A 19720-nucleotide genomic window follows, 5' to 3' on the forward strand; every position below is an offset into this window, starting at 1 on the left:
GTTCATCGAAATTGGTGTACAGTAGCAAGGCACTGTACAATGTTTTGCTGTGCAGTTGACTTACTGTAAAGTGAGTGAAACTTCATGCCTGGTACATACACACATATAGAGTTCTCGTGTTTATATATGTCATAAAAAGGATACGATTAAAGAATTGAATTGCAAATTAAAATTTTGGCAACAGAAAATGCCCTTTCCGATGCTGCACTACTCGCAGCTAATTTGATACAGTAAAGGAAAACGGTCTTTATTAATTGACCACCACTGCAGAACATCAAAATCTTCACTGTAAGCTTTATTTATATTTTTATTTGTTTAAAGTTTATCCTGAATATATTGCAAAATATTAGTACTCTGAACATGTTCCGAATAATCGGCAAATATATTATCTATGACTTGTGCAGGCTTAATTAATTTTTCATAATTTCATCTACATCTTTAAAAGTTTGTTCCTTTTCTAATTCAGAGAATTTAGTTAAGTTAAGTTAAGTTAGTTTATTAGTGGGTGGAAACAAAAACAGGGCAATATTGTGATATTTTTTTTAATTTGTCTATGACTATTGAATCTAAGTACTCTAAAAGCGAAAGTTGGCATTTTTTAACTATTTCTATGTCGTTTTCATTTGCACTCATCTGACAGGTGTACACAGTCAACTAGCTTGTACAGCTGTACAGCTGTTACAAATACAGTACTCACTTACGAAGAGTACAACCATTTATTGCTCTCACTCGGAGTGGGTACACTGAAAATGTTGTGCTATCTTTTTCTGGCCTACTGAGAATACTGTACAGTAAGAAATGAGTGCAGTATTTTTAAGAACACTACACTACTGTACAGTACTGTTGTGCTGCAAATGAGTATATTCATGCAGAAGTCTAGTACGTAAGCAGATTACAAATAATTTAAATTGTTAAATTATATATGTAGACTTCAAAAGTCTAGACTTCAAACAATGCGATTAAGTGACACCGGCTCTCGCACACCCACAGCCAGTGATTACGATGGTAGTAAAGTCCTCCTGTGTTGCGAAATTCGTCTTTTCCGTAACCTCTACTAGCTTTACGTTCCTTTCTTGCCTTAGTGTAGTCTGCTTTTCTGCGCTCGTCGGTACTGCTGCTCTTCATTACGAAATTCGTCGTTTTGTGATGTATTCGCCGGTGATCAGTCTCTTAGGTACTCTTCGCTGCTTAACTGCTCTCCGTCTCTCTTTTCGGATGTTACTCGCTCTCTCGTTTTTACGTAGTCTACTTAGTCTTACTTTTCTTTTCGCCTTCCTCCAATTCTGTTTCTTTCAAGTGGTCTCTTCTTGCTACCTGCGATGGCGTCTTCGAAAAGTTTTACAGAACTCGCTCGCTTCGTTTCGTCGAATTTGATTTCTGTCGTACGCCAGTTCCTCTGTTTTGTCGTTCTCGTGGAATCTCTCACACACAATGGTTTTCGTTTGTGTGGTGCTAAGTTTTTGGGTTTGTAGACTCCCACTACATGCAGGAATTCACTTTTTCAGTTAGAAAATGCTTCTTCGATGACACTTTCCAATAGTTTTTCTCCTCCGATGCTTTATTTAATTTAATTTTCCTGAAATGTCTGAATTTTCCTCCGCTGTAGCTAGTTTTCCATTTAGTATTTGTGTTAAAATACTTTTCTTAAACTTTTACATGGACTCTTTCCGGACGAGCCCCCAATAATTTGTAGGGATATTTCAAATTATTTTAATTGATTTGGGTAAAGTTCACAAGTTACATTAATAGACTTTTTTCTAAACGGGAAATTTCGGCTTTCGTAACTCGACTGGCCTGTTTCAGGTGTTTGCAACGACTGACTCGGAATTGAAAAAGAGGGTTTGATTTTTGAATGAGAGAAAGGGTGATGGCAAGAACTCTGATTTCTGGAACGGGATAGCAATACTACGAAATCTGGATGATGCAATTTTGGCGGTTATGGTGAAATCCGAAACAGTGTATGCACTCCCAGTTTTCTAGGTTTCCAAGTAACCTAACTTCTCCCAATCCCACACTTATGGTGCTACTCTCGATTTTGAGTGGAACGTCCATACACTGCCGCTCCGTATGCGCGCTCTGAAGCGTCGACAAAAGTGTGTACTTCTTGAGTAACTGCAACCTTTCCATCAAAGATGTGCCTTAGAATCTGCATATTATTTAAAGCTTGCAAATCAGCGCGATAATTTTTTTAGTCAATCTGTAGCTGCTGAGAAAGCTCATCATCTCAGCCCATTCTTAACTCCCACAGGATTTGCATAAATGCATAAATCCTAGTGGATCCAATATTTCTGACGATTCAGAACTTTCCGCTCGTTTCGTGATAGTTGAGGCTTCGCTCTTTTGTGAGTGTCAAAATAAATTATCCTTTTACGGTATCCAGAGCAAACCCAAAGTTTTAACACTGTATTGTTGAACTGTTTCGTCAAGCTTGAAGTTTGTGTAATTTCTTCATGTGGAATTTGGGTAAGCACTTGATCATTGTTGGAGCATCATTTTCATACGGTAGCAGTATTTTTTGTTTAGTTCTTGTTAAATCTGGACTGCTTCAGGGATACTGTCTGCTCCTGTGAGACAGTCGTCGACGTAGAAGTCATGCTTGAGCACGGATGATCTAAGCGGTAAATGGTTCTTGGCTTTTGGTAAATGGTTCTTGGCTTGGTTCTTCGGCCAAATAATCCAAACATTTTGTAGCTAGAAACTTTGACTTTGCATTGTAAGTGACTGTTTCGAAGCGGTAATACTTGAAATCGTCTGATGTTTTCTTTCGCCAGACGATAAGTTGATAGAACTGGTGGATGGAACTACCCGTAGTTTTGTAATGCTGCTTTTAGGTTTCAGCACACAGTGATGTGGGATGAACTAGTGATCAGGGGTATGTTTGTGGGATCCACTAGCTTCATGTGTCTAAGTTGTTCATATTCCTCCATGAAATCCACATAGCCTTTTCAGATTTCTGCTGAGGTTCAATGCCAGGAATCAGTTTATTTCAGTTTTTTTAGAAGTTTTGGAATTTTTATAATGAACCTGCCATCTATTGCAAGAAATGCCATCTATCCTAAGAAATAATTTTCGCAATGAGCTTCTCCCGGTGATCAGGACTTCTCTTTGGTGTCTAGATTTCTAGCGTCCAAAACGGTCTAACTGTGTCTTCATTTCTTCCTCTGCGGTTGCCGCTGCAGTTATGCTCTGAAGAAACCTTTCCGGCAACCATCCACCCGAGTCTTGTATTTTGGAGACTTGGGCCTCCAGGCTGAAGTTGCATCAGGTTTGGTAGTACCATGGATTACTCAATCTGTTCTGCTTCGATAAGCATGTAAATTTTTCCCGGCTTGTCAAAGTTTGGTTCTGCCAGGGCAATGTTGTTTGAATGCTGTAGATTCAACTGATGGCCCAGTTGATCAGCTATGGTGTTTAGCACAAAGAATACTTGTTGAGTTAAGTCATTATGAATGGATTTTATAAGAATGTTAACTCTGGCTCGGCTGATCTTTAGATTACCTCCAATACCGTCATTACGTAAAGAGGTACCTTGGAGTTTCACTGATAGCATTGAAACCATTCGTTCAGAGATCAAATTTACTTTTAATTCTGAATCAATCAGAGCTCTGAACGTGGCCATCGCAGTAGGTTGTATCTCATGTTACTTGCTGCACCGACAGAAAATGATTGTGGCTCGGTTATTGAGCCTGATGTGGTTTCAAGATAAAGCAATGTATGGTGTTTTTTATCGCATTTAAAAAACGTACGGCTTCGGCCTATATTTGCCTTGTGGTCACTGCTGAAACAGTTAACACACATTCTTTGTTTTTGTACCCAATTGACGCGTTCGGGTATTGTTTTGCTGCGAAAATCATCACATCACATCACATTTAAATAGACAATGACTCCGTTTTCAGAATGGACAGTTTCGTAACTTCCCAGCGCTGGCGGAAATACATCCTTGTGCTATCTGCTTCCTTTTTGATTGTTGGCCTCCTGTTCCTGTTCCCAGTACTCGAACTTGCTGATTCTTTTGGTTCTCTAGAACTATTTAACACTCGTTCAAGCTGCTATGTTTGCAAAATCCAATGCTTGATAACTGCAATCACTGAGGTATCCAAAACCAGAGACTCATTAGTTGTAATATAAAACTTCTTCAATGACATCGGAACGGTACTATTTATGTGTTGTTGTTGCCACATGTCGGGGATTGTTATTCGCCTCAGCCAACATTTCCTTTGCGCTCATGTAGTATTTTTTTTTTAGATCAATATGTCTTTCAATCTTTCAGCTACGGTGGTTTTAGAATACCACATTTTTCGTACCCTTCGGCATGTTAGAATTAAAGACCATGCAATTGAATAAATCAGAAATTGTGTCCATTTGAGTAAATTTGAGTATTGTGGAAGGCTAAATCTGACAAGTGCCCGTCTTCATGGCTTGATGCGTTTGATTTTGCCCCTAACTCTGTTTGAATATTCCATTCTAGGCGGAGGAAAGCCTGCATGTCATATTTTTCCTCGACCGGGTCCTCGCATTCTTCATGAACCGAAAAGTGGATTTCTGAGGATTGTGACCAAAGTATTTTTATCAAACCACTCGTAATGATCATTCCGGTCGTTGAGAACTCTTTCAGAGCCCGTTTGATGGAATCGGCTTCCGCTTTTTGTCGGCGTCATGCCGATATAAGCTTACTCACACGCTGATTTAAATTTGCAGCATCTGACCAGGCTTGCAGTTTGAGCCATTGCCTCGGTTATGACCGATCTGTATTTGTCATATGACTGACGAAAGTCATTGTAGAACCTTAAATATTTCGAGGTTCTAGTGCATAAGTTATTGCCTTTCGCTGTCGCAACTAGTACATGCACTAAGTGGACTGATTGTATGAGTTGAGAATCTGAAGACAAAGCGACAACCTCTGGTTAAAGAGTAAAGCTTCTGTTTGTGGTGAAAATACTTACTGATTTTATTAATGAAACTTAACGGTATTTATAGCTATCAATGGTTTGACAAAAATTCTTATGTTAACAGAAATAATGTGTAAGAAGTAATGTGGGATTATATGGAACTGAAAATAGTGTCCCATTCCACTTGCTTCTGTCAGCAGAATATGCATATGCACTTGACCTAGTAATTGATACTTAATTTTATGAGAAAAACATAATGCGATTGAAGAGTTATTACACAACATATTGTTGTTTATGATTATTATCGCTTAAATTTACTGGCGCGACTTAACAAAGGGCACCTTGTACAAAGCTAGTCGGAGTAGAGGCTACCCACACAGCTACATCGATTGTGCCTGACCAGAGCTGTGTGTATGCCCACCGGCAGTCCATATCATGACCAGGCGTTGCCAACACACGCCTTGGTCTGGATTTTCATCATTCACCAACGGTCAGGCGTTACCCACTCCCGCGTACGGCCATCATCTCCGCCGGTCACAGCACACCCGCGCCAACCACGATCATCATCATCGCCATCATCGTCAGCTGGGAGCAATACAATGAAATTCGGATAATAAAGTACTACTTAATACCCGTATCGATAGTCACTTCGAAAGCCGGATGATAAGAATCTTCAGGTTGCGTCAATGGAGGAACTCTACTAAGCTTAACACCTACAGGATCAGAGACGAAGCACAGATCAAGTAAGCGGTTTAATGAGTTTTGCACATGGTTAACTTGAGAAAAGGACAAATCATGCAAGTCATCTACGAGGTGTTGCTGTGCCGCAGTCTGAAGGACATTTGACACACCATCAGAAGACTAGCGAGCTCCAGGTATATTAAAATCCCCAGAGACAGTAGTTGGTCCCTTTCTGAAAGAAATTGGAAACGGCCCGAACTGCCGAAAGGTGTTTCCAATAAGAAGGCTTTTAAGACGATGGAGGGATATACGAACAAGAGGTATAAACAAAACTACCCGGAAATTAGAGTTTCACACAGACAAATTCTCTATGCGTGAAATCTTCAGACACTACCATTTCCGATATAAGTCAGGAGTCAACTGCAATAAATTATGTACTTACCCGGAAGAATTTCAGAGCAGAGTATCTCCGGTTTTAGATTTTCCTGGCTTTGGTAGTTGTGCTCCCACTGGTCGTGTTTTCTTTTTTAGCCACGTAATCCTTAACTATTACGTAAAAAGTTTGAAGGATATGCTTATATTAAATGATGAAATGGCTCTGGTATATGAAAATTTAAATTCTTCCACCTTGACATTATCGGCCTGGGTTTTGCCTTGTAGAACATCTTCCGATGCGAGATCAAGGGCAAGCCTTGAAACAAAAATAGTTTTCGATGATGGAATTGCTTGTAACGTATTGCTACTAACATCGACCGATAGTCCGGGCGTTAATGGGCCCTGAAATGGAATCAAACGCAGTCAATGTTTCTGACACCGCAGCGGACAAAACGGAAATTACTAGCGAAGCTGTTACCGTTATCCCCACGCTTGATTCGGTTGCCGAATCCTTTTTCGCTCCAGATCTCAGAACCATTGGACTTGGTACTGGATTCAGGAGGTGTGGCGCGGATTGTGGGAGGTAATGGGTTGCTGTGACTCACACAGTTGCTGTCGACCAGTAGCGGATTTTATGAGTTTTTATATAGTAGGATTACTAACTACTGCCGTAGAGATTAAATTTACAATGAAGCATTTGTTATTTGATGTCTATGGTTTTTTTTTTTTTGTAAGATGCTTCGGCGTCTCCTGCTCGTTCAGTTCCTTGAATCTTCTGCAGTGTGTATTATAGGGCAGGCCGATCCAGTGGTCCAGATGGTTGCTGCAGTCCGTCCCCTTATTAAATTCTGGTCTACATAGTTTCGGTCGCCTGTGCTCTGTCATCATCGGCTTACCTGGCAGGCTAGTAGTTTCTATTGATCGTGAATTTCCGTCTGGACAGAGTTCAGAGAGACTAGAGTGTCTGTTGTGTTAAAGCTTTCCTCTAACCCTTTCAGTCAGCTCGTCAGTTTTTTCATTTTCTGGGATGTCGTTGAGTCCGGGCACCCAAGCTATTTGTTTTCCTCTACTAGTCTGCTTAGTGCTTCTTCCTGATTAAATATTCTATTGGGATAATGTTCAGAATGAACAGGCCTCGGGGCCTGATCCTAGGACACCCGTGGCACCTGCGCATGCCGATCTCTGAATCCTAGTAAGTTTCTGGATTTTATAGGTCTTAGCTAATGTTGACCATTTTACCAGTGCTGCATTTGTTAGTATGGGTCTAACAACCGCTGTGAAGAACCATATTATTATCTTTGGGTGGGTGCCCCAGGTCTTTCCAAACATTTTCCTACATGAGTAAAATGCCAAGCTTGGTTTTTCGACTCTTTCATTCATGTTTTTTTTCTATGATAGTAGTATCACTCCCAGATACATTGCTTGTTTGTGATAGTTCTAGTTCCCTAGCTTCTATGCGAGGAATTTTGAGGATCTTTTTTCTTCTTGTGAAACGCTTAATTTTATTTTTACAAGGGATAATGCCAAATGTCTATATATTCTGCGTATGCTACCACTTTTACTCCTTCACTGTTGAGTGCTTTTAATCTTCGTCTATCACCTCATAGCGGACGGTCGGGTTTTTGTTTTGCGCTCCGAATTTGTGTGTTTATTTGAGTTAAATCACCGGGGTTTCATTCAATTCTTCATTAAATATTATTAATTATATACACCGTTATGCTACGTTTTTCTTACTTTCCTTTTGTTCTTATCCCGTTCTTTTTTCTGCCCGCCTGAGATTCGTTTGCTTTTGGCTGCAGCTAAGTGGTTTAAAGCTCCAGCTCACGCGCAATTGTTCTCTTGCTCTCTCTCTCTCTCTCTCTCTCTCTCTCTCTCTTTCTTACTCTCCCGCTCCCCAGGGATTTCATTATTGCTGTTAGGCCTGTTGATCGGTTGAAAGGGAAATTATGTTCTTCATGCGCCAGACCAGGAACGGATTAAATTATGTTAGACACTCAGTTTAACAGTATGAAACAGTTAAAAACTCATAAAATCCGCTACTGGTCGACAGCAACTGTGTGAGTCACAGCAACGCATTACCTCCCACAATCCGCGCCACACCTCCTGAATCCAGTACCAAGTCCAATGGTTCTGAGATCTGGAGCGAAAAAGGATTCGGCAACCGAATCAAGCGTGGGGATAACGGTAACAGCTTCGCTAGTAATTTCCGTTTTGTCCGCTGCGGTGTCAGAATCATTGACTGCGTTTGATTCCATTTTAGGGCCCCTTAACGCCCGGACTATCGGTCGACAATTTCATCATCGAAAACTATTTTTGTTTCAAGGCTTGCCCTTGATCTCGCATCGGAAGATGTTCTACAAGGCAAAACCCAGGCCGATAATGTCAAGGTGGAAGAATTTAAATTTTCATATACCAGAGCCATTTCATCATTTAATATAAGCATATCCTTCAAACTTTTTACGTAGTAGTTAAGGATTACGTGGCTAAAAAAGAAAACACGACCTGTGGGAGCACAACTACCCAAGCCGGCAAAATCTAAGGACGGAGATACTCTGCGCCGAAATTCTTCCGGGTAAGTACACAATTTATAGATTAGACCGGCTTTTCCAGCGAGTAGGTGGATTTTTAATTTCAGTTGACTCCTGACTTATATCGGAAATGGTAGTGTCTGAAGATTTCACGCATAGAGAATTTATCTGTGTGAAACTGTTGAAAGTTGTTCGTATATCCCCCCATCGTCTAAAAAGCCTTCTTATTGGAAACACCTTTCGAGCCGTTTTCAAAAGGCTTTCAGAAAGGGACCAACTACTGTCTCTGAGGATTTTAATATACCTGGAGCTCGCTAGTCTTCTGATGGTGTGTCAAGTGTCCTTCAGACTGCGGCACAGCATCACCTCATAGATGGCTTGCTTGATTTGTCCTTTCCTTAAGGTAACCATGTGCAAAACTTATTAAACCGCTTACTTGATCTGTGCTTCGTCTCTGATCCTGTAGGTGTTAAGCTTAGTAGAGTTCCTCCATTGACGCAACCTGAAGATTCTTATCATCCAGCTTTCAAAGTGACTATCGATACGGGTATTATCATAGAAATTAATCCTAATCCAAAAGCTTTTAAAGTCCGCTGCTTTTGAAAAGCTGACTACCAGAAGCGAGGTACTTTAATATCCGAATTTCATTGGTCCGATCTGTACACGTGATCTGACATGGCAACCCCTGTGGACATTTTGTACAGTGCCATGAACTCTTTCTTTTCGTTAAGTGTTCCGGTAACCTATCCGTTGGTCTCTAATTGACCGCATTAACTTTAAGCGTAAACCAAATTTATAGCCCTCCTCGCTTACATATTAAGACACCACCTTAAACTCTGCCCGGCCATCGCCGATCTTATTGCGGAGTATTTTAAAATAACTTATTCTCCCTCTACCACTTCAAGTCAGAGATAAAGGTATTTATTTTAGATCTTCAATGTGTTAAGCCAATATATTCACCAGGTAAGGTATTGTGCCGAAGCTCTGTGTCCCCCCCCCCCCTGCAATCACTGAACTCGTCGAGAATGTAATTATTCGCCACTTGCAACACTTAGGCAGATCGGCTTTTCACCATGTCAGCATGGTTCTATGAGGCGAAAATCAACAACAACTAGTTTTTTGGAAAGTACCTCATTTGTTATTAGAGGCTTCCAACGTAACCTTTAAGCCGATGTGATCTACACGGACTTTAGTAAAGCTTTCGACTAGGTTAATCACCCTCTTCTTGTAAGAACACTCCATTCTATAGGGTTTCCAGGTAAAAAACAAACAACTATTAAGTTCGTGGTCTGCGTGCACAAGTGTGTTGCGCCCGGCTAATGATGATGGTGATGATGATGTTCGTGTTAGCGTGCTGCGCCTGGCTGGCTGCGATGATGATGATGGTGCAGGTGTGCTGAGACCGGCGGAGATGATGGCCGTACGCGGGTGTTGGCAACGCCTGGCCGTTGGTAAATGATGAAAATTCGGACCAAGGCGTATGTAGGCAACGCCTGGTCATGATATTGGCTGCCGGTAGGCATACACACAGCTCGGGTCAGGCACAATCGATGCAGCTGTGTGGGTAGCCTCTACTCCGACTAGCTTTTTACAAGGTGGCCTTTATTAAGTCGCGCCAGTAAATTTAAGCGATAATAATCAAAAACAACAATATGTTATGTAATAACTCTTCAATCGCAGCAATATGTTTTTCTCATAAAATTAAGTTTCAATTACCAGGTCAAGTACGTATGTATATTCTGCTGACATGAGCAAGTGGAGTGGGGCAATGTTCTTAGTTCCATGTAATAAGACACCGTAACCCACATTAGTTCTTACACATTATTTATGTTAACATATGCATTTTTGTCAATCCATTGTTAGCTATAAACCCCGTTAAGTTTCATTAATAAAATCAGTAAGTATTCTCACCACAAACAGAAGCTTTACTCATTCACTAGATGCTGTCGCTTTGTCTTCAGATTCTCAACACATACAATCAGTCCACCTAGTGCATGCAAGGTACAGACGTGCCTCGGGAGTAAAATTCCACGTCAGCTACATGGAATACGACGTATCCGAAACCGTCTCACGAGATCGGGGAGGCTCCTGCCAGCACCCTAGTAGGGTTTTGGAGCGGCCGGTGCCCGGAACCGGGACTATCTCAACCCAACCCGAACGAGTCATTTCTCCCAGATCGAGGTGCACGCCAACAAGTGACGGAGGCTGTGACGTCGAGTCAACTCACGCACGGTTGTCGGCTGGAAACGGGTCGGTACGAACCGGTGACAAGGCCGATCCTGGTCAGCTGGATGCCATGAAGGATCCTTTACGGATCAACCCTTTCCCACCTTCTTATCCTATCCCAACCTTAATTTAGGCCATTTGGCCAACTATCCTGACAGTCCTCGCAAACAAAGAAATGTTTCTGTGGAGGACCCTGGTCCGACTTTGAATTTAACCTGGCCCGTGATTAACATCCTTACAACTTATATTGTATTAACTTAAAAAATTGATTTGCAATCTACAAGGGTATACAAACTTCTGCGTGCCTTCCGTTAGCTTCCTGTATGGGTAAAGATATTTTAAATGCTAAATTTAAAGAGCATACATAAAAACACTTGCTTTTCAGAGGTCAAACTAAATCGTTAAAAATTAAAATTTATTATTCCCGTTTCGAGATACTATTCCTAAACTTTCGATACTTAACGACTAATCACTGCTTTAATAAATTATATTTAGGTTGATAAGCAGGGTGGGAGTAGGGATACAATAATATAAAAAAAAATATATATATATTTTGGAATGGTGATCCAAATAATAGTTTATAATGGAAAGGTGAAATTAGAACCAACTTTGCGAATTCTGCTAATTGAGAAGGTTTCCTTTAGAGGGGGTTCGGTTCGCTTGAAATCAGATGGCAGTGCAGCCTGGAGAAAATCGGAAAAATTTACATATCCATATTTTCTTTACTTTCTTTGGGTGGCTTAAAACGTTTCTTTTATTCTTGACGTTGATGCATTACGCCCAGTACATACAAGTGACCCGTATGAAACTAGGCACGTGCCGGTTGGGTTAAGTATAAGTAGGCGCGAAACTGAGAGGCTGAGATAGGACGAACTAAAGAGGTATATAAGGCTTTATTAACATAGGGATCATTGAAGCACACCCCTGGCTCTATTCACTATAGACTTAATATGATCAATAAAGTCAAGTTTTGGGTCCAAGCGGACGCCAAAATCATCAACTGAATTAATTCTTTCCAACGAGCAGCAGTTCAGCGTGTAAGTAGCAAGCTTAGGAACGAAGTACGTAAATTGAGATCGTTTTGTAAATCCGACTGGCAGGCGACGTCCTTGTATTGCACGAAAAGCTTGACGTCATCAGCATACATAAGCACTCTGGAGTTAGTCAAGACTGTGGGTCATTTATAAATAATGTAAGCAATAAGGGTCCCAAATGGCTTCCTTGAGTGACGCCATATGTAACCCTTAGAGCATTAGATAAATTATTCTTAACAAGAAAGGAAGCTAACTTCGGCACGCCGAAGTTTATATACCCTTGCAGATAGAACTTCTATGAATAAAAAACCATACAATATAAATGATATATATTTGTGTTAAAAAACAATGAAGTAATACCTGCTTTCATTGTATTCACCTATATATATTATATTTTCAGTTTTACATTCAAAGATTTGCATTTTTCCTCTACATCAAACGATCGTTTGTATGGCACCTATATGATATAATAGTCCGATTTTCATGAAATTTGACACAAAATGTAAGACTAATATAAAATGCCTATACCTAAAATTTGATGAAAATCAGTTGAAAACTGAAAAGGTTATAAATTTAATTGTATTAATTTCTCGATCGTTCCTATGGGAGCTATATGATATAGTAGTCCGATTTTCATAAAATTTTATGCAAAATTGTAGAGTACAGTAGAATGGCTATATCTCAAATTTGATCCAATTCTATTGAAAACTGAAAAAGTTAAAAATTTTTTTGTAAAAATTATCCGATCATTCCTATGGCAGCTATATGATATAGTCGTCCGATCCGGCCCGTTCCGACATATATACGAGTGAGAGTATATAGAAGACTAGCTACAAAGTTTCATTCAGATAGCTTCAAAACTGAGAGACTAGTTTGCGTAGAAACGGACAGACGGACAGACGGACAGAAGGACAGACGGACAGACGGACATGGCTAGATCGACTCGGCTGTTGATCCTGATCAAGAATATATATACTTTATATAGTCGGAGGTGCCTCCTTCACTGCGTTGCAAACTTCTGACTGAAATTATAATACCCTGCAAGGGTATAAAAATGACCTTTTGCGTCTTGCCATTCAGATAACTTGAGATCCAATTAAGAAGATCACTTGGAAGACCCATTAAATCGAGTTTTCTTACGAGGAGAGAATGGTTTACTGCTTTACTGAAATCAGTAAAAATTACATCTGTCTGAAAATTATTATAGAAGCTCTTAATAATATAGAAAGAGAGCTCCAAAAGATTTGTTGTTGTTGATCTTCGCTTATTAAAACCATATTGACATAGAGAAATAAGTTATTTGACCGAAAAACTCAACGCAAACGGTCTTTGCATTTACTCACACACACTCAATTCACGATCGCAATACAGACGCTTAACGACTTGCTTGCCTATGCGTGTGAGTGTATACCAATACATATGCAAAAGACTTTTTGCTTCACTGAACACGACAAAACGGTCTTGGAACAACCAGAACAAAACAGAATTAAAAAAAACGGTTTCGCTCTGAGCGCGAGCGAGCTCATTTAAGCACTCTTATTTCGGTTGCTCTCTGAGTTTTTTCGTAAAGTGTCAGGAAAAGACACTTATTTGCAGACAACGAGAAACGGTCGACAGTTATTTGCGAGCTCTGGAAATAACTGATCTACAAAGGTGCTGCCAGTGAAGAGTAATTATGTTTTCGAATAGTGTAGGGAAGGCCGACAACTTAGAGATTCCTCTATAATTGCTGGCATCCAATTTGCTACCTTTTTTGTGGAGAGGACTAATAAACGATTCCTTACAAATAATGAAAAACTGGGAGGTTTCTAGGGTTCTAGGTTAACAATTTTAGAAGGAGATAGCACAGAGCGTCGGCACAATACCTAAGCACACAGCCAGGAATTCCGTCGGGACCTGGCGAATAAACTGGCTTGACACGATGAAAATCTAAAAGAAGAGAGCTTTCGTTTAGGCTAGGACAGAAAATTAAGTTTGATTGGGGTATGGCGTAGGAATAAGTCTGGTGTAAATTCGAAAAGTTTAAATAAGTTGTTTGAAAAAACTGCGAAATTAAATCATCTATTGCCTGATCATTATTTGAGGTAGAACTTTCAAATTAAAGCGAGGAAGGATTTGTTTTAGGCTTACGTTTAGTGTTAACAAAATTATAAAACTGTTTTGAGTCTTGTGAGAACTGGGCCCTACAACGAGTTAAATAGTTTTTATAACACTGCGCGTTCAGTACGGTAAGGTTTGACCGAGCTGATAAATAAGATGAAAGGGCAGATTGATAAACGGTGAATTTAAAATAAGCATACAGCCTAGATTTTATATTTTTTAGTAGGCTGAACCATGGCGGTTTATTCGAGATTGGCGGATAGTATAACGGAACACATTCAGTATAAAATGAATTCATGGTGTTATAAAAAATATCCACGCAACTGCCATGTCAGTACACATGTATATATAGATCGGACCAATTAAACTCATATATATTAACAAGTTTCTCGTTTAAATAAAACTATTTGGGTTTTTATTTCACAAGATTTTTATTCTGCTCACAATGGATATTCGTTTAAGACTGAAATCTAAGTTGTTTACAATTCTGTATGAAGCCTCGGCGACACTGAATAATTTCGAAAATTATGCTCTCATTGCATCAGCCACCAATCTTTGCTTACAATATTGAGCTGGGTCTTTTGTTTGTATCAATGCGCTGTGACTGTTTATGTTTACGTTAAAGGCTTGGGTAGAATTTCTTAAATATCAAGCGCTGTAAATTAATTGATTCAGTCGTTCAAAGTCAGAGTCAGAGTCAGAGCACTTTTTTGGCATGACGGGCAGATATATTGTAAGTCAGACCCAATATCAAGTGTCACATCGAAAGTAGGATGATACGGATCTTCGGGTTGCGTCACAGGCGCCACCCTGGCTAAACTGACTCTTGCAGGATGAGAGACGAAACAAATATTAAGCAAGAGCTGTAAGGAATTTTGCACATGGTTGACTTGAGACAGCAAAATGTCGATCAAGCCAGCGATAAAGTCATGTTGTGTAGATGTATGGAGAATATTGGAATGGAATTATTTGACTACCAAATATCACCAGGGACCACCAGGGATATTAAAATCACCTAGGACTGTCTCTATCCAAAAGTCTACTGGAAACCATCTAAATAGCGGAAAGGTGGTTCCAATAAATAGAAAGTTCCGACAATGGCTTGTAATGGTTTGCAGGAACAGCTAAAAAAAATGGAGCTATCATTAATAGATAGCTTCACACAAAGGAGCTCGTTAGAGAGCTATTTAAAACCAAAACGAAAAATTAAAAGAAATATATATTTTTAAATATATAAATATATTTTAAAAAAAACGTACACTTATATTAATATATATTACGTGATCAACAGCATATAAAACAACTGCATACCGAATTTCTATGTATGAGGGTTTAATTTGATAATTTAAAATAGCTTAAATTAAAGCCATATGTCTGACCATTTAGACAGACCTAATTTGCGATTTTCTAGTTGATGCTGATTTTTATAGTATTCCATTGGTACAATTTTATTTACTTCAGTATAATTACTTTATATTTAACATTTTTGCAGAATAATTTTCAGTACGCCCAAAGATGTGGATATCGCAGCATTTTCTGACACAGCTGCCACAATTTTATACTAGCATAATACTAATTCCAATGTGTTTAATGCTGTTGGAAAGTGTAATTGCAATTCCAAGAGATTCATCATATACAATATCTAATATCGATAAAAACAACGGTTTGTTTTACTTAGTTTCAGATATAGAACACATAAATTATAATAATTTAAAGTATTTAAATGTTATTTGTTTCTAGGAATGGATTTACAAAAACGCCCGGCCTTTTTTATAGGTAGTCGTTTTGGTCGTTCAAGCAGTACTTATCCATCAGGAACCGCGGCTAGCACGGGAACCTCTAAATCCAGACGCCTTATAATTGTTCCACGAAACGAACGATTTTTTCTTAATTCTCGGTATGGAAAACGAAACGCCAAAAATGTGTCGTCTCCTTATAGCAAAAGCAAGACTGTCAAATGTTCCAGTGCTCCAAAGACTAAATTTCCCTGCCTGTTACCTTGCACGTTTTTCGGCATAAACAAATGTTACCGCTGCCTCATGTAAGTTTCATGATATTTTTGAAATAATTATTCGGTAGATGTACATCTTTATTCAATACAGCAACGACCGAAACTCCATTACTCATGTGCGGAAATGGGAAGTTAATTCAACTAATAAATATATGAAATAAGAGGCTTAACGACAAGAAAAAACCTGAACATGGATTGACCAACATGTGGAGTTTTTACTGGCACACTCCTCTGGCATTTAATACTATTCAAGCTACCATATTAATAAAGTGCTGAGCATATTAATGAAGTACTTACAAACATTAAAACTTTTCGTTGGGGCTGGAAAAGTTTTAATACCAATAATCGAGCAATGCCGAACAAGCTATTAAATAAATAGTTTTGTAATGTAGCTTGAAAATCTTCCTAAATTGGATATGTTTAAGTCGTGGCCTTTGAAATAAAATGCCATAAGATTATAAAACTTAAAAGTAAAAAAAAATGTTGGTTACTATTAAATAACAGCTGTTAACAGAAAATATACTAACTTAATTAATTAAAAAAATTGTTAATCTTTTTAAGCGTTCTAATTCAATTTTATTTTTTATTTCATAATCCGCCTACAACATATTAAAGAGAGTTGGGGAGGGTTGAGCAGAACCGAAACCCGATACCGACAAAAAGGAAAGATTCAAAATTAAGTAATAAACTAATATGTTATTTACAATAAAATTTAGTTTTTGATTTATTTACAGAGAAAGTTAGAGTCCAGTCAAGAAGTTATACCCTTGTAGGGTATTATAATTTCAATCAGAACTTTGAAAACCAGTGAAGGAGTCATCTCCGACACATCCGAGCATCAACAGTAAAGTCGATCTAGCCATGTCCGTTTGCCCGTTTCTACGCAAACTAGTCTCTGTTTTTAAGCTGTCTAAATAAAACTTCGCTGTTAGTCTTCTATATACTCTCTCACGTACATATATATATATTTCGAAATGGGCCGGATCGGGCGACTACCTCATATAGCTGCTATAGGAACGGTCGGAAAAATTTAAGAAAACAAAAAAGGAAGCAAACTATCTCATATAGCTGCCATAGGAACGGTCGGAAAATTATAAGAAAACAAGAAAGGAAGCTAACTTCGGCACTCCGAAGATTATATACCCTTGCAGATTGAAATTCGATCAACAATTAATGCAATATAAATTATGTTAAAAAACAATGCAGTAATTCTTGCTTTCATTTTATTAACCAATTCATATTATATTTACAGTTTAACATTCACAGTTTTGCATTTTTCCTCTATATCAAACGATGATATAGTAGTCATTTTTTATATAATTTGACAAAAAATTCTAGATTAATATATAATAGCTACATATATGTCAAATTTCATTAAATTCTGTTGAAAACTGAAAATTTTATAATTTTTTTTGTAAGTAACTACAAAGATTCATTTACATATGTAGCTTCAAAACTGAAAGACTAGTTTGCGTAGAAACGGACAGACGTACATGGCCAGATCGACTCGGCTGTTGATCCTGATCAAGAATATATACATATATGTCGATTCGTGGTCGCGTTCCATTTTCGAGCGGAGTGAGTTTCTACTTTCCTGGCTGACGATCGCTGACGACCCGATCGTTTTGCCTAAGAACTGCCTTCGAACCACACACGGCGACAGCGACGCGACAGCGCAGGTGTGTCGCGCCACAACGAACTAAGAGGACCAATCGAAGAAGAGAACCAAGGATGCCAAAGTTCCGCGTAAGACAAACTTTCCAGGAACTAGCATTTTGCATACGCTGGTATACGAATGGTATATCCATTTGCCGACACGGCCATACTGACTCTAAAACGACCTCGTGTATAAGTAACTGAACGTTTCTCTTTTGCCCCCTTTTCTTTAATTTAAACAAATATTTTTCAAGTAATCCTATTTACCTTTCTTAACTAATGTCAACTTATCAAAATAGTATCAAACTTTCTTAAAACAAACTTTAGCATAAACATTACCATTCTGTTTGGGTTTCTTTAATACTTCAGGTCTTTAAAAATTATGTTTCATGTTCACACATACAGACTTCTTCTTTTCTTTTTCTTTAATCCAATTCTTTAACTCAATTCAATATTCCAAATATCTAATGCACCACACGCCATGATCAAAACAAACATCAGCTTATTTTGCACTTGTGCTTACATTAATATTACATTATCTCATTATCGTCCACTCAGGCCACGATACTGTCTCTTTACATTCTCTTTTCAAACATTTCATTTTTGTGCTTACATTACACCATCCAAGTACTCTGCCATTTCCTTTGGCCAGCAGTACAACATATCTTTGCCACCCTTATTGGGGCACTTCTCTTTCGTCAATAACTTCAACATGTTCAACATTCTCAATATTCTCATTATTTTCATTATTATAGTCATCAAACACATTCAGCTCATCGGGTACTTTCCCTTCTGGTAACTTTCTTAAATCTTCATGCGCATACTTATAAGTTCGTTTACTGGTTAATGACTTTAAAACGTACCTGTCACCCTCTAATACCTCTGTTATTTCGAAAGGCCCCTTGAATTTTTGACTCAACTTGGTTTGATGCCTTTGCTCGTTTTTTTAGTAAAACAAAATCTGCAACATTGTGTCTACGTACTTTCGCCTTACTTTTATCAAACTGTTCTTTATCATACACTTCTGTAGATACAACATTCTTTTCAGCTTGCGCTCTCACGTTTGACAGGTTAACTTCGGCCTTGATACTTTTCCCAATAACATTTCTAGAGGTCTTGCCTTCGTCACTCGGTTAGTTGTACAATTAATTGCTAACTGCACCTCTCCTAGCACATCCTGCCAAGACAAGATTGTTCAACGTGCTCATTTGACTTGGCCATTAGCTCGACTAGTACCGGTGGTAATCAAATGCAAATTTATTTTCTGATCAGAACAAAATTGACTAAACTTTGCTCCTGTAAAACACCTTCCCTGGTCGGCTATTATTCGGTTTGGTACTCCAAACAACGAAACAGCGGACTTTACAGCTTCTATGCAACTGTCACTGTCTAGTTTAAGAGTATGACTAAGATAGACATACTTGGCAAACGCGTCAACTTGAACAATAATATACTCCTTCTGGTCACTTTTACCACTTAATTTCCCTGTTATGTCGATGTGGTTAGTATGCCAAGGAATATTTACTTTTGGGATTGGATGCAGTTCAGCTTGAATTTTTCCTGAACGTGATTTCGACATTTTGCAAGTGATGCAATTCTCTACAAATTTCTTAATGTATTTTGAATATTATTAAGCCAATAAAAATCGTAAACTTTATCAAGTGTCTTTTCAAAGCCTAAATGCATAATTGACTCATGGACTTGGTTTATGACGGACCATCTAAAAGCACGCGGCACCACCGGTAAACAAAGGGTTCTGCCATTACTCTGAATTTTTCGGTGGAGAATTTCTGCCCTTAGTTCATAAGTTTTCGCAATATCTTCAGCAAGAGAAAAGTCTTTTAATTTGTTTACAATTTCGGCTATGTCTGAGTCTCGACGTTGTTCAGCAATTAGCCAATTACTTGAAATTTCAGCCAAGTTAACTCTCTTCTCTTCAACTTCTTTTACAGCAAAGTACCCTGGTGCGATAGGGTTTCTGATAAAAAGTTAACATGTGCCATTCTTTTCCCTTCTCTATATTGAATATCAAATGTAAATGACTGCAAAAAGGCCCACCATCGCTGTACTCTAGGAGTCAAATCTTGCTTATCTCTTGACGCCTTCAATGAGTTACAGTCGGTAAAAACTGTAAAGTTCCTGCCCAACAAATAATGTCGAAAATGTTTAATGGAGTTTACGACCGCTAAGGTTTCTAACTCATACGAGTGATATCTTGAC

General features: G+C 38.7%; 1 long non-coding RNA gene across 1 annotated transcript; it reads left to right on the forward strand.

Annotated features, from left to right (window-relative positions):
* The first annotated feature begins 15272 nt into the window (after nucleotides 1-15272).
* LOC147644598 (uncharacterized) lies at nucleotides 15273-16555 on the forward strand. The gene is made up of 3 exons (XR_015270218.1): nucleotides 15273-15496; nucleotides 15574-15874; nucleotides 15936-16555. It is a non-coding gene; the product is annotated as an uncharacterized LOC147644598 (long non-coding RNA).
* Nucleotides 16556-19720: the final 3165 nt, after the last annotated feature.

The sequence above is a fragment of the Drosophila serrata genome, unplaced genomic scaffold, assembly GCF_035046125.1.
Source record: "Drosophila serrata isolate PLE 108 unplaced genomic scaffold, ASM3504612v1 contig_141, whole genome shotgun sequence".
NCBI classification, from domain to species: Eukaryota; Metazoa; Arthropoda; class Insecta; order Diptera; family Drosophilidae; genus Drosophila; species Drosophila serrata.